This window comes from Triticum aestivum, chromosome 1A (genome assembly GCF_018294505.1).
Source record: "Triticum aestivum cultivar Chinese Spring chromosome 1A, IWGSC CS RefSeq v2.1, whole genome shotgun sequence".
Lineage (NCBI taxonomy): Eukaryota > Viridiplantae > Streptophyta > Magnoliopsida > Poales > Poaceae > Triticum > Triticum aestivum.
In genome coordinates this window covers 240762088-240775339 of record NC_057794.1, presented here as the reverse complement: position 1 = coordinate 240775339, position 13252 = coordinate 240762088, and positions in this window count along the sequence as shown.

Genomic DNA, 13252 nt, shown 5'->3' with positions numbered 1-13252 from the left:
AAGCACTTGGCTTGCGCGCAGGCTTCTTTGACATAGCCATCTTTGGCTTGACAGCAGAGGCCTCAGCAGAGGTAGCAGCAGAGTCTTCATTAAATTTCCTCACTGCTTCTCTGGCTTGCTTAGCCAGCTTGGCTTGGCGCTTGGCCCATTCATCAGGATAGTCCTCATCGCGCTTGGGCTGCTGGGATCTGCTATTTGGCCAGGTGCCAATGGAGCTCTTGGGCATGGAGGATTGAGTGCAAATTTCTTCATGTACTTAGGAGTGACATATCTGTACTCCCTCCATTCTCTTGCCCATCTCCTCTCTATCCTCTGTTTGCGCACTTTGCGCTCATTCTTGGTTTCCTCAGTAGGTGTGCAGTACCCAGCATATATGTCATCAGGGATCTCAAACATTGTATTTACCCGAGGCCTCTTTACTCCCTTCTGTGGCTTCTTACCATCAGCCATTTTCTTCAGTTGAGGAATTTGAACAATTGAATTCTCTGAAGAAGTATGCAACTTTTCTTCGAGGAATGCTGCAAATGAGTTAAGTTGATCAGAACCTAGTGATTCAGCAACTGACATGTGTACCTGTGAACAGAGTATAGTTGCGAGGAATTTGGAGAGGTCATATGTGTTCTCAGAAGGTTTTTCAAAAAGAACAAGTTTGAGGAATTTGACCAGATGAGTCTTGAAGATTTTCACCAAGCGTTCTTTGTCTTAGGTTCCAGAGTTGTATAGATCGAAGATCCACACAATTGAGGAATCTTGAAGAAAAATGATGCTTAGAGAAACAAATCAAGAACAAATGACTTGTGAGGTATTCAGTGTGTGAAGATATGAAGAAAAACACTTTTGAATATTTTGTAGATAATCATTCGAATCAACGAGGGCAGTAAAAGTAACTTTTAATTACCCTGGATAAAGAACACGACGAACAGTGAAGTGTAAAGGTGAAGTTCGTCTGTGTAGATCTTCCACGCCCTAACTTGGCGGAGGAAGACGGCTATGGTGGCGGCGGAGTGAAGATTTCCGCGGTCGGCACGAGTACGTCGGCGATGAGGTCGAGGCAGTGAAGCTCTTCCTCACCGGCGGTGATGAAGTAGCGGCGGTGCTAGGGTTTGAGAAGCTCGAGCTGGAGAGAGAGGTCGAGCGGAGTAAAAGAAGTGAGGAAGGGAAGGAGGGGTATTTATAGCCATGGTGAAAAACTGCTCGCCCGAAGAAATTGGACGAACGTGCCCCTGGCCCTTCTCATTCGCATGACATGTGTCACCCATGTAGTGAGAGGTGGAGATCGTGTTAGATCGTGGATGAGTGGATAAGTATATCGTGGGATGCGGAACGGTTTGAGCGGCAAAACCGAAAATTTCGATAAGATAGGTTTTAAAGTTCCGTTCGCAATTTCTTCAGCTGACAAGGACACAGTGAAGATTTTGAACGAGTTTCAAATAGACGCACATGAAGAATTTGTGAACAGATTGGGTTGAGTATAACATAGAGGGGAAGGGTCCGATCACATTCACTTAGCAGAAAACCAACTTGAAGAAATAGCAATAAGTGAATGATGTAGAGGACATAAACTTATATATATAGCCAATGAAGAAAAACGACGGGACAAGTGAAGACTATGCAAAGTTGAAGAATATGAATAATTTGAGGAATTTCAACTTTTGGTGGTGGCGTGATCCACCGTATAAGAATGATGATTTCAGACACCGCGTACAATTATCGTAGGGTTCTGAGAATCAAATTCTTCATTAATTTCTTCACACTAAGAGTGTTATTCTTCATTGATTGAAGAAAAATGTTTCTTCATGTGTTGCACATCTAAGTCATCAATTTTGCATAAGTGTTAGGATGAGTGTCCTTTTCAAAGAACATTCGAAGATTCTAGGATATTTAGCTCACACCGCAACTTGCTAAATCTTTTCTCATCCAAGGGATTTGTGAAGATATCGGCTAGCTATTCTTCAGTCTTCACATGCTCAATAGAAATGTCGCCCTTCAACACATGATCACGAAGAAAATGATGACGAATCTGAATGTGCTTTGTCTTCGAGTGCTGAACTGGGTTGTGAGCAATCTTGATGGCACTCTCATTGTCACAGAAGAGAGGCACATTCTTCATGTTGACGTCGTAGTCCTTGAGAGTTTGCTTCATCCATAGCAATTGGGCACAGCAAGAACCAGCGACAATGTACTCAGCTTCAGCAGTAGATAGTGATACGCAGTTCTGTTTCCTCGAGGACCAACAGACCAAAGATCGTCCGAGGAAATGACATGTACCAGATGTTGACTTGCGATCCACACGATCACAAGCATAGTCAGAGTCAGAATATCCAACAAGATCAAAAGCCGAGCCCTTGGGGTACCATAATCCAAGCGTTGGTATGTAAGCTAGATATCGAAGAATATGCTTCACAGCCTTATGGTGTGATTCCTTCGGTGTAGCTTGAAATCAGGCACACATGCAAACACTAAGCATTATATCTGGCCTAGATGCACATAAGTACAATAGGGAACCTATCATTGAGCGGTATACCTTATGATCGAAGTCAATACCATTTTCATCAGTGCACAGATGGCCATTTGTGGGCATAGGAATTTTGACGCCTTTGCAATCTTGCATGCCGAATTTCCTCAGTACATCCTTGAGGTATTTCTCCTGAGAGATGAATATGCCATTGTGTTGTTGACGAATTTGAAGACCTAAGAAGAATTTCAACTCTACCATCCTAGACATTTGATATTCTTCACTCATCATATAGGCAAATTCATCACTATAATGTTGGTCAGTACAGCCAAAGATAATATCATCAACATATATTTGGCACACAAACAATTCACCATCATAAGATTTAGTGAAAAGAGTAGGGTCGAGTGAACTGGGTTTGAAGCCTTTCTTCATGAAGAGTTCCTTCAAGGTATCATACCAAGCCCGTGGGGCCTGCTTGAGGCCATAGAGGGCCTTGTTGAGTCTGAAGACTTTGTCAGGATTCTTTGGATCTTCAAAACCTGGGGGTTGAGCAACATATACTTCTTCCTCAAGCTTACCATTGAGGAATGCACTTTTCACATCCATTTGATATAAAGTGATATCATGATGGTTAGCATAAGCAAGTAATATGCGAATAGCCTCAAGTCTAGCAATAGGTGCAAAAGTTTCATCGAAATCAATTCCTTCAACCTGTGTGTATCCTTGAGCTACAAGCCGTGCCTTATTCCTCACCACAAGGCCATTTTCATCTTGCTTGTTGCAGTAGATCCACTTTGTGCCGATGATATTGTGCTTGCGAGGATCTGGACGTTTGACCAGTTCCCAGACATTGTTGAGCTCGAACTGGTGTAATTCTTCTTGCATGGCCTGAATCCACTCAGGCTCCAGAAATGCTTCATCTACCTTAGTGGGCTCTGTAATAGAGATAAAATCATAGTGCCCACAAAAGTTAGACAAATGTGAAGCTTTTGAGCGTGTGAGAGGACCTGGCGCTTTGATGTCATTGATGATCTTTTCAACTTGCACTTCTTTTGCAATGCGAGGATGAGCTGGTTGTCGTTGAAGAATTTGATCAGCGCTTTCTTCAGCACCATTTTCTTCAGCATTTTCTTCAGGTGCATTAGCTCGACATTCTTCATGTTCTGGAATGAATTCTTCAGCAGATTCTTCAGTAGGAATGACATCCTCAGTAGCCTTGAACTTCATAGTTTCCTCAGGTGCTGGTTCATCTATCATAGTAGGTAGGTCCTCTCTTTGCGAGTCATTAGTTTCATCGAACCGCACATCTACAGTTTCAACAACTTTGTGAAGAACGTTGTTGAAGACTCTGTAGGTGTGCGAGTCCTTTCCGTAACCAAGCATAAAACCTTCATGTGCTTTCGGTGCAAATTTTGAGTTGTGATGAGGATCTCTAATCCAACATTTAGCACCGAAGACTTTGAAATAACTTACATTGGGTTTCTTATCAGTGAGGAGTTCATAGGCAGTCTTTTTGAAGAATTTGTGAAGATATACTCTGTTGATGATGTGGCACGCAGTATCAATTGCCTCAGTCCAGAAGCGACGAGGCGTTTTGTATTCATCAAGCATAGTGCGAGCCATCTCAGCAAGAGTCCTGTTCTTGCGCTCCACGACGCCATTCTGCTGAGGAGTGTAAGGAGCAGATAACTCATGAGTAATACCAAGTTCATCAAGATAGTCATCGAGACCAGAATTCTTAAACTCTGTGCCATTGTCACTTCTGATGTGCTTGATCTTCACACCAAAGTTGGTTGAAGCCCTCGAGGAAAATCGTTTGAAGACTTCCTGCACTTCATGTTTGTAAGTAACAAGGTGTACCCATGTGTAGCAAGAATAATCATCAACAATAACAAAGCCATATTGAGGTGCTTCATTTGAAATAGCAGAATAATGATTAGGACCAAAGAGATCCATGTGAAGCAATTCAAATGGGCGAGTAGCGGTCATGATAGTCTTTGCTGGATGCTTGGCCTTGGTCATCTTCCCAGCTTCACAGGCTCCGCATAGGTGATCCTTGAGGAATTTGACATTCTCGATGCCAATGACATGCTTCTTCTTCACAAGCGTGTGCAAATTCCTCATGCCTGCATGACCAAGTCGTCGATGCCAGAGCCAGCCTTCTGAAGCTTTTGCAAGTAAGCACACGGCTGGTTGTGGTCCTATAGAGAAATCAACAATATACAGGTCTCCTCTCCTAAAGCCTTCGAAGGCTTTGGAATTGTCAGCTTCCATAACCACAACACAACGGTACTTGCCAAAGACAACAACCATATCAAGATCACAAAGCATTGAGAAAGACATAAGGTTGTATCGTAAGGACTCAACAAGCATGATTTTGTCCATGTGTCGATCCTTTGTAATCGCAACCTTACCTAGACCCAATACCTGACTTTTGCCTTTGTCAGCAAAGATGAGATGCTTCAGATGCGACGGAGATGATGGAGCATCCATCAATATATTCTTGTCACCAGTCATGTGGTTTGTATATCCACTATCGAGGACCCACTCAGTGGCTTTGGGTTGATCATCCTGCAAACGAACTAGTGCAGCTTACAAACTCATATACTTCATTAGTGAATAATATGACATCAATTCATCAGATCAATTTCATCAAGTAAAAGAACTGATAAAGCAATATGAGGACGTGAGAAATGAAAGTTCATTTCTTCATGATTAGCCTGCGTCCTATCAGGCATTGCTCAGGTCTCCAGGAAATTCTTCAGACGATTACGTGCGTCTAGAGACCTGACCCTGCAGAAGAGATTAGTTCTTTTTCTTCACCACCCACATCTGAAGGGGTGGCAAAGAGTTCATCATTCCGCGAGCTCCATACGAGAAGGATGGCATAGAAGCCAATCCATTTCGTTTCACATAAGATGGGTTAGAGTAAGCATAAGAGTAAGCAGAGAAATTCTTCGAGGACTTATGGACATAATGATTTGAAGAATAATGAACATATCCATAATCCTTAGATCTTCCCTGTGAAACAGACAGGTTAGCATGATGATGTTCATATGAGGACTTTGATCCATATGAGGAATTTGGTCCGTATGAGGAATTTGATCTGGGGTTCCTATTCTTCACAGGTGGCGTCATGATGACATTCACTTGAAGATTTTCAAGGCATCTTTTGGGAACCCAGATTTTCTTCATCGGGGAGCCGTTCCTGCAGTTAGTGCCAACATATCTAGCAAATACTTCATCATTCTGATTTTTGAACAGTTTATAGTTGGAGTCAATTGACTCATCATCAGAATGAGGAGATTCACATGCAAATCTAGATAAGTTAGATGGATCAACTGGAGGTCCCTTTGCAGCAACCCATGTAGTTTTGGGGTACTGCTCAGGCTTCCAATATGTACCATCAACATTGAGTTTCCTCTCAAAGGTGATACCCCCTTTCCTAGGGTTCCTGTTGAGGATCTGCTTTTTAAGCACATCACAAAGAGCCTGATGCCCTTTGAGCCTTTTGTACATGCATGTCGTGTACAATTCCTTCAGCCCTGAATCGTCAGTGATACTAGCAATGTCCTCAGATGAGGAATTAGTGATAGCAGAGGCATGTGAAGAATTTGAAACATTAGCAGCATTTGAACATTCAGGTGAAGAATTAGCAGATTCACGTTCAATGCACTTCAAGCATGGAGGAACAAATTCTTCCTGAGAAGCGCTGATTTGTTGAGCAAGTAATGAATCGTGCTCCTTCTGAAGATCTTCATAACTCACTCTTAGCTTTTCAAGATCTTGATTTCTTTGAAGAAATTCATAAGAAAGCTTCTCGTGATCGGATAAGAGGGTGTTATGTTGATCTTGAAGGGTGTCATACTTAGTATGAAGTATCTGAAGACTTTCGGCCAAAGCTTTTGACTGATCCATTTCCTCACCCAACATATCATCGCTCTTGTTTAGCATATAGTGAGCTTTTTCCAAAGATCTTTGTTGTTTAGTAGCAAGGGAAGCAAGTTTGACATAGCTAGGTCCAAATTCATCACCAGATTCATCATCACTGGACTCGGATAGGTAGCATTCAGTTACCTCAGCATCTTTTGCCATAAGGCATGATGCAGAAGATGATTATTCTGGTTCGAATGTCATCGTTTTGAGAGATTCCTTGAAGTCCTCACACCAAGGATCATGACAGGTTCGATGACCTTCATAGACCTCAGAGAGACGGTCCCATATGAGCTTCGCATGATCGAGATGCATGATATTCCTGAACTGATTTTGTGACAGACTGGAGCAGATGACATCCTTCGCCGTGAGGTTGAGAAGAGTATACTTGCGAATGTCATCAGCATCCGCCATCTTGCACAGATCAGTCAGGCCAATCTCAGTGATGGTCCACAACTCGTTGTTCATCGCCATTAGGCGTTTATTCATCATGGCCTTCCACTTGGGATACTCGTGACCGTCAAAGATGGGGCATGTCACCTTCGTCATACCTGCGGTCGACATAACTAAAACTCCAGGCGGTTAAACCAAAATCACACAGAACAAGGAAGTACCAGGCTCTGATACCAATTGAAAGTGTGTTATATCGACTAGAGGGGGGTGAATAGGCGATTTTTATGAAATTCTTCACTGGGGAATTTGCCGGTGAGGAAATTCCTTAGTGAAGAACTACTAGCAGCGGAATAAGTACTCAAAAGTAAACATAACAGAATACAAGCATAGTCATCATGATGAAATGAAGACAGGCATAGAGTACAGGAAGCGTAATCACAGGATAACATAGGATGAAGACAACCAGACTGAAGAAATTGAACTGAGGAAATTGAAGAAGTCTTCAGTCAAAGTCTTCAAACACAGATATGAACAAACACACAACACGGTTATCAGGAAATGAAAGAGTTGAGGGAATAGAACCAGTAAGCTTGGTGAAGACAATGATTTGGTAGACCAGTTCCAACTGCTGTCTGAGTTGTACGTCTGGTTGGAGCGGCTGAGTATTTAAACTTGAGGACACATAGTCCCCGACACCCAGTCCTGAACACGCAGCTCAGGACACCCAGTCCTCACCGTATTCTCCTTGAACTAAGGTCACACAGACCTCGTCCAATCACTCGTGGTAAGTCTTCAGGCGAATTCCAAACCTTCACAAACTCGGTCACTCGGCGATCCACAATTCCTCTTGGATGCTCTAGACCATGACGCCTAACTGTCTGGAAGAAGCACAGTCTTCAAAGGTAACAAGCGTCGGATCCACGCAGGATCAATCTCTTCAGTGATGCTCAATCACTTGGGGTTTGTAGGTGTTTGGGTTTTGGGTTTTTGGTTTTTCCTCACTTGATGATTTTCGCTCAAAGTCCTCAGAGGATGGGTTGCTCTCAAATGACAAGTGTCAGTTTCTCTCGGAGGAGCCAACCAGCTAGTGGTTGTAGGGGCGGCTATTTATAGCCTAGGGAGCAGCCCAACATGATAAGACATAAATGCCCTTCAATGATATGACCGTTAGGTGGATAGATATTTTTGGACAGCTGGCGCATAGCAGAGCAACGGTCGGAATTTTGAGTAGCAAAAACCTCAGGGCTATCATGTTCCTCACTGTGTAGGAAATCCGCACTGGCGAATTCCTAACTCCTCAGTCAGAACAAATTCCTCAGAGACCAGAAGAACTTCGTCTCTATCACTGAAGAAATTGACTGAACTGTATGAGATTTCCAATGGCTTCACTCGAAGGGATTGGTAGGTGTAGGATTTTGAGTTGAGCATCACATGGAAATTTTTCCTTAGTATTTCCTCGACCCCCTTTAACAGTACGGTGTTTCCTATGACTCAAGAAAGAGAAAATGAAACTATGAAAACAAAAATCTTCACGCTTCATATTCCTCGAATGAATACCAAGTCTTCACGTTCACACCATTTTCTTCACTTTCAAAGTCTTCATGAAAGTCTTCAGAAATACCAAAATCTTCAGTCGAAGATATTCATTTTTAGGGGTCAACTTTTCCTGTAAATATCAAACTCCTCATAGACTTATAGACATGTGTACACTCACAAACGCATTAGTCCCTTAACCTATAAGTCTTCAATACACCAAAATCACTAAGGGGCACTAGATGCACTTACAATACATCAAGATCGTGCCAAATCAAGAACATGAGAGAGAGAGAGAGAGATCAAATACATAGCTATTGGTACATACCCTCAGCCCCGAGGGTGAGCTACTCCCTCCTCGTCATGGAGACATCCGGGATGATGAAGATGGCCTCTGGTGATGATTTCCCCCTCTGGTAGGGTACTGGAACAGGGGCTCCAGATGGGATCTTTTTGGTACAGAGGGTTGCGGCGGTGGAGTCAAAGTTCTAGGTTAACTTTCGGGGGTTTTGATATTTATAAGAATTTTCAGAGTTGGAATCATGCGAAGAGGTGCCACAGGGGGCGACGAGGCACTTGGGCGCAGCCACCCCCTAGGCACGCCCAAGTGGCTCATGGGGCCTTTGTGGGTCTTCTGGTACTCCCTCGAAGCCTCCTGGGTCCCTTTCCTTCCAGAAAAAATCATCAAAAAGTTTCGCTGCATTTGGACTTCATTTGATATGGATTTTCTAGAAAACCAAAAACAAGCAAAAAACAACAACTAACACATTGCACTATGTCAATATGTTAGTCCATGAAAATCATATAAAAGTGCAGCATTGGATGGCCGTGTCCGACATCCTTGTATGTGAACTGGTCCCCCAGACTGCAGACGGAGGTCGAAGCAAATTTGCGGGTCAGCGTTGGAGATGCCCTTAGAACTTTTTCTTTTTCCTTCTGGTGTTTACATTCCTTTACTATCTAGTTTGAAGGATCATAGTGTAGAATTTTTTTCCTTTCTCCTTCTGATGTACTACATCCCTATATCACCTGGTTTGAAGGATCATCATACCCTTGTTTATATCCACCAAGTATCTAAATTTTTGGTTCCTTTCCAATTTATAATCTATATTTTATTGGTGCATGTCTTTGATTTTAGATATGAACTGTACAGACAAAGGCTTGCGCCCCGCTTTATATATGAAGCAATGATCAATCAAACATCCAAACCATACAACTCGACACCAAACCCACACACTCAAGGCAAGATACAAGGGTGATACAGAAGGGCTACACTACCCCAAACCACTCCAAGAAGACTATCGGAGGAATCCACGTGAAGTCTCTGGAATTCTCAACCGTGAAATGACCTTTACATTATTCTCTTCCGTAAATTAGATGTATGAATAAATAGTCTCCCGTTGCAACGCACGGACATATTTGCTAGTACTACATACAACGTCGACCAACACATAGCACACATGTGTCGATATTTTCTTAAACGATGCAAAAGGCTTGCCTATTTATTAATTAGGAGAGAATATTTGTATCAAATCACGACAAAGGACAAGAAAAAAGGTCATCACTCTAGAGGCATTATAAAACCCAAATACTTGGCGTCTGCGAGCACCCACAAACTAGTTTCCTCTTTGATGTTGCACACCAAGAATGATGAAGGAGTCACAGTGTTGCAAAACACCCTCATGTTGCATTCCTTACAAAGATCCTAGGAGATCAACATCATCAAGGATGACATGGCCTTCCTGGAGTGACCTCTGGCTTGGGTGACACCGATCCACCACTTGTTGATGCTACCTCTAAAGCTTCATTCTTGAGGTTTGACATCCAGGAGGCCAAGCCAGTCCACAATGTTACACAAAACCCTCACCGACAAAAACCACTGTAGTGCCCTCATGGATGGACCCCCATATGGCAGGAATGATGCCCGTCTCTGCCAACCGTTATCCCATGACCCGTGGCCCTGATGGATGGGCTCGGTTGTCAGTTTTTGTGTCAAAATGTGGTCAATCGGCATTTTGGTGCACACACTTACTCAAAATCGATGTTTTTAGCAAACTTTTATGAAAACAGTGGTTTTTGGCACTGTGGGACGCAATTGTGGTGATTTTTTTGAAATTTACTCTTGAGAAATAGCTAAGGAGATGCGTCAAATTCTCGTGGGTTTGCTTACAGAGATGACAAAGGTCACAGTTGGGTCATTCTTGGTGTTCAAGCCTATGCGTCATCCAAACTTTGTTTTGGATAACAAGCCAAGCAAAGAGTATACATTTCGGCGGTGGCCAAACTTTCCAAACAGACAGAGTACATGGCCGAAGTGGTGTGACCCTATGCTTTGTAGGACGAAGGCGTGGAATACACACCATCCGAGGTGAACTTTTAGGTGATCGTATTAGGAATGTCTAGGACTAACTGAATGAAGGTAAGCTTCTCCCAAAGATACGCAAATTGTTAGATGTGTTCAAGTGTGAGGCCCTAGTAGGTGTTAATCTGACTCACTCAGAAGTTCTTATGCATGCAAGGCCGTTTGAATCGAGGAATTTTTTCCTAGAGCACTCAAAAATCTTGGGGGCAATATCTTGTTAGGAAACGTAGCATGCAATTTCAAAAAAATTCCTACGCTCACGCAAGATTTATCTAGGAGATGCATAGCAACGAGAGGGGAAGAGTGTGTCTACGTACCCTCGTAGACCGAAAGCGGAAGCGTTTGACAATGCGGTTGATGTAGTCGAACTTCTTCTCGTTCCAACCGATCAAGCACCAAACGTACGGCACCTCCGAGTTCTGCACACATTCAGCTTGATGACGTCCCTCGAACACTTGATCCAACAAAGTGTCTAGGGAGAGTTCCGTCAGCACAACAGCGTGGTGACGGTGATGGTGAAGTGATCCGCGCAAGGCTTCGCCTAAGCACTACGTGAATATGACCAGAGGCGTAAACTATGAAGGGGGGCGCCGCACACGACTAACAACTGTTAATGTGTGTTATAGCGGTGCCCCCGCCCCCTCATATATATAGGTTGGAGGGGAGGGGAGGCAGCCAAGGGGCACCCCAAGTAGGAGGAATCTTACTTGGGCGCCTCCCAATTTGGCCTCCCCCCTTCCATATTCCTCCGAAGGGGGAAGGAAGGAGGAGGGAGGAGAGAAGGAAGGGGGATGCCAAATTGCTCCCCTTCCTTTCTCTCTTCCCCTCTTTCCTTCCCCCTTATTTCGGCCTACATGGGGTGCACCAGCCCCCTAGGGGCTGGTTTTTCCCCTTCTTGGCCCATTAGGCCCATGTAGTTGCCGGGGGATGCCCGGAATCCCTTCCGGTGACCCGATATGTACCTGGTACCCCCGGAACACTTTCGGTGTCCGAATATCATCGTCCAATATATTAATCTTTACCTCTTGACCATTTTGAGACTCCTAGTCATGTTCTTGATCTCATTTGGGACTCCTAACAACAATTGGTCACCAAATCACATAACTCATATAATACAAAATCATCATCGAACATTAAGCGTGCGGACCCTACGGGTTCGAGAACCATGTAGACATGACCGAGGCACCTCTCCGGTCAATAACCAACAACAGAACCTGGATACTCATAATCGTTCCCACATATTCTACGAAGATCTTTATCGGTCGTACCGTAATGACAACATACATTATTCCCTTTGTCATCGGTATGTTACTTGCCCGAGATCCGATCGTCGATATCTTCACACCTAGTTCAATCTCATTACAGGTAAGTCTCTTTACTCATTCTATAATACATCATCCCATAACTAACTCATTAGTCACATTGCTTACAAGGCTTATCATGATGTGTATTACCGAGAGGGCCCAAAGATACCTCTCCAATACTCGGAGTGAAAAATCCTAATCTCGATCTATGACAACCCAACAAATACCTTCGAAGATACCTGTAGAGCATATTTATAATCACCCAGTTACGTTGTGACGTTTTATAGCACACAAGGTATTCCTCCGGTATCCAGGAGTTGCATAATCTCATAGTCGAAGGAATATGTATTTGACATGAAAAAAGCAATAGCAATAAAACTGAACGATCAATATGCTAAGCTAACGAATGGGTCTTTTCCGTCACATCATTCTCCTAATGATGTGATCCCGTTCATCAAATGACAACACATGTCCATAGTTAGGAAACTTAACCATCTTTGATTAACGACCTAGTCTAGTAGAGGCTTACTAGGGACACGGTGTTTTGTCTATGTATCCACACATGTATCAAGTTTCTGGTTAATACAATTCTAGCATGAATAATAAAAATTTGTCATGATATAAGGAAATATAAACTAACAACTTTATTATTGCCTCTAGGGCATATTTCCTTCAGTCTCCCACTTGCACTAGAGTCAATAATCTAGTTCACATCGCCATGTGATTCAACACCAATAATTCACATCTTTATGTGATTAACACCCATAGTTCACATCGCCATGTGACCAACACCCAAAGGTTTTACTAGAGTCAATAATCTATTTCACATCACTATGTGATTAACACCGAAAGAGTACTAAGGTGTGATCATGTTTTGCTTGTGAGAGAAGTTTAGTCAACAGGTCTGCCACATTCAGATCCATATGTATTTTGCAAATTTCTATGTCTACAATGTTCCACATGGAGCTACTCTAGCTAATTGATCCCACTTTCAATACGTATCCAGATCAAGACTCAGAGTCATCTAGATTGGTGACAAAGCTTGCATCGACGTAACTCTTTATCACCTCTATAACCGAGAAACGTTTTCTTAGTCATCTTTAGGTACCTAAGGATAATTTTGATCGTTGTCCAGTGATCTACTCCTGGATCACTATTGTACCCCCTTGCCAAACTCATGGCAAGGCACACAACAGGTCTGGTACACAGCATGGCATACTTTATACAACTTATGACTGAGGCATAGGGAGTGACTTTCATTCTCTCTTT